We start from the raw sequence: 2,839 nt of genomic DNA, 5'->3' as shown, positions 1-2,839 counted from the left end.
CTCATACGGGTTTGATCTTCTGTAATTTTTTCCACAACATGCCTCATAAACATCTTGACACAACGCGCATGCCTGTAACTAAGTCACTCCACATGTGAAGGTAATCATATTAATCAGTTTTCATAAACAAGCGCGGCTCCAACCAATAAACTCGTACAATTATCTTGAAATAAATGGACTTACAATACCAATCTTTGTCACATTGTTTTCCCCTTGAATACAAGCGCATGCGGAGCTTACAAAGGTGGAAACATAATCATGCATTATTGCATCAGTTTACAAAAGTAAAACCAAATCATCCATTATTATGGGCTTAACATAGGGAAACACTACTAGCAGCCGTCTGATAGCAGACGTTTACCAGACCATGCGCGGGTCGTTGATGTCTTTTTCATCTCACGGTTGAGATGGCCTCCTAAATCCTTTTATTCGTTTCCAAAATACACCATTATCTAGCCACATCATCACCCATAACTCCTCCCGTAATAATCTCACCTACCATAAACGCATCAGTCTCCTCGTCCTATCTCCATAACTACACCCGACAGCGTCAATCTCGTCGTCGCCCCTGTTCTCACCACCATGAACAGCCTCTGTCCATGCCCGTGAAACTAGCCATGCCGGTGCGCTGTCCCATCGTGTGGTTATGCCTGGCATTAGTTACGACGCGCACGACCAGCGAGCTCGCAGCCCCATCGCCGTCTCGGTCATCTACAATTGCTTCGAGCACCACGGCATCCAGTCCACCGCGGTAGATCTTCGTCTCGGTCACCGGATGTATCTGGCACGCGAGGAACATTGCTGGAGTCGCCCCCCTCATCTGCAGGTACCATCCTCATCTCACCTATGGATTGTGGGAGGTCTTGATATAGTTCTACTCCATTGTGTATCTGCATGACATAATCATTGTCCTCATCCAACCTCTTGGTCCTGACTATCCTCATCATATAGAAAGTATGTTGATATTGCATCCATACCATGCTTCCTGCTTTTCATGATTCGTACATATAGGATTACAACGTCAGTCCTTACAGTTTACTTCATATTTACCACGCCAAGGCTTCTACACTAGGCCAGTTTGCTTCATACATATCAATCTTGTGCTTCTACATTGTGTTTAGTTTTTCTTTGGCTCTATGCCCTGCATGTACTTGTAGGCTCCATGTTTTTTACTTAGTCGACAGCCAAATCATGCTTCCTAAAACGTATATTATGGACACGCTGCATGTGCCACCCCCTTCCTTATCTTAACACAAAGTTCCTTCCTAGCTCGAGCTCCGCGGTCCCTCCTATCTAGACCGTTGGCTTGCTATGCGATTTGTGCAGGAAAGGAACGGCACGAGCGCGCAGCGGTTGCATGCAGCGTCATTTGCAGGCGCTGCCGTGCGCAGGTAAACAGTAATCAAACCTAGGTATAGCCCTGTATGCTAGTACTTGTGGGTCCTAGCGCATCTGACTCCCCTCTGTTCTGTCTTATCAGCCGCCCCTCGTCTCCCATCCGCATCTCACCCCGGCGCTGATGGAATCCTCTGCCTCGGTGGTGTCTCCACCTATTTAACTGTTGAAAGAAGCTAGGTCGCTGAGTTTGAGATCCATAGTGTATACGAGGAGATGGAAAGGAAGACAAAAGAGGATGCCAGATTATAACATACCTCTGATCCAGGCAGATGGAGACGGACGTCATTGCGGATGGATCTGGAGGCGCCGCAATCAAAATCTGTTCGGCCGCTGCCGCTATCGCCATGATGGGCTCCTCTGCCTCGTTGCTGTCTCCACCTCTTTTCCTGTTGAAAGAAGCGAGCTCGCTGCTCTCCAGATCCATGGTGCTGCAAGCAGATACAAAAGAGGAGAAAGAGGATGCCAGAGTAAAACAGCTATGCGTTGCCTGATAGAAGGAACGAGATTACACGCGTCGTACTTGCACAGAGGAGTCGTCCAGTCCTGTTGGTTGTCCGTCGTTCAGTGGAACGCATAGCTGTTTGATGGTCCTAGTCACGTGGGGCCCTTCACGTCTTGTCTAGTAGCCTACTAGGCCCATCAAATTCGAATCTTTTGCAGCCTCCCGCCAGAGTATTAGGGCTTGATTCCCGTGGCAGAGCTGCTGTTATTCAAACACTAGATGACCCGTTGCGCCAATGGCGCAAAGGCCGAATGTAAGCTAATCGATGTGAGAGTATGCTCTAACATATTATTGTTCAAAAAGAATAGCTTATATACATTGGTTGAATGTGTACAGGATCGATTGGGAAATCTTAATATGAGCTTGTAAGGGTGTGTTTTGTTCAGGAACAAAGTGTAATGGAATGTCATGGTTCCGTTCCATAGAAATGGAATGGTTCCGTCTCTGTGTTTGGTATAAGAATGTAGTGGAATGGAACGGTTACGTCTCCATGTTTGGTTGGTGGAATGGTATGGAATGAAAATTGTTCAAATTGGTGTTTGCTTTTCTGGTATCATACGCAACATTGATAATATGTTCCTGAGCTTTCTTTTCTAATTCCAAAATAACATTTTCTTTGTCTTTTCATCATCGAGGAAAACAAGTCAGGTGCCTCCACCAAAGTGAAAACATCCCTCGATTCTCCTATCTCGCCTCGCCCGGCATACATGAAGATCACACTGTTCTAGACATTCACATCAGATTATCAGAACCATATCCAGTTTTGAGGATCGTTGCTTACATGGATTAGCCAATTGAACCTTCCTGAATTCTTCTAAGCTCGCCATGGCTGCCGCCTGGAATCAGGCGCCCTTCTTCCCGGCCTTGGCCATGGGCCCGCTGGTGCCACCAGCGTCAGCCGCCACCCTCTCCAACTACCCGCCGAGCACTGGATGCCAC

The 2,839-nt window shown here is 47.2% G+C and overlaps 1 long non-coding RNA gene across 1 annotated transcript; it reads left to right on the top strand.

Moving 5' to 3' along the window:
- Positions 1-495: 495 nt before the first annotated feature.
- On the top strand, positions 496-2,306 carry LOC123177001 (uncharacterized). Its single transcript, XR_006488735.1, has 3 exons — positions 496-826; positions 1,270-1,391; positions 1,481-2,306. It is a non-coding gene; the product is annotated as an uncharacterized lncRNA (long non-coding RNA).
- Positions 2,307-2,839: the final 533 nt, after the last annotated feature.

This window comes from Triticum aestivum, unplaced genomic scaffold (genome assembly GCF_018294505.1).
Source record: "Triticum aestivum cultivar Chinese Spring unplaced genomic scaffold, IWGSC CS RefSeq v2.1 scaffold59919, whole genome shotgun sequence".
NCBI classification, from domain to species: domain Eukaryota; kingdom Viridiplantae; phylum Streptophyta; class Magnoliopsida; order Poales; family Poaceae; genus Triticum; species Triticum aestivum.
Note: the sequence above shows the minus strand (reverse complement) of the source record. Positions and strands in the feature narration are given on the sequence as shown.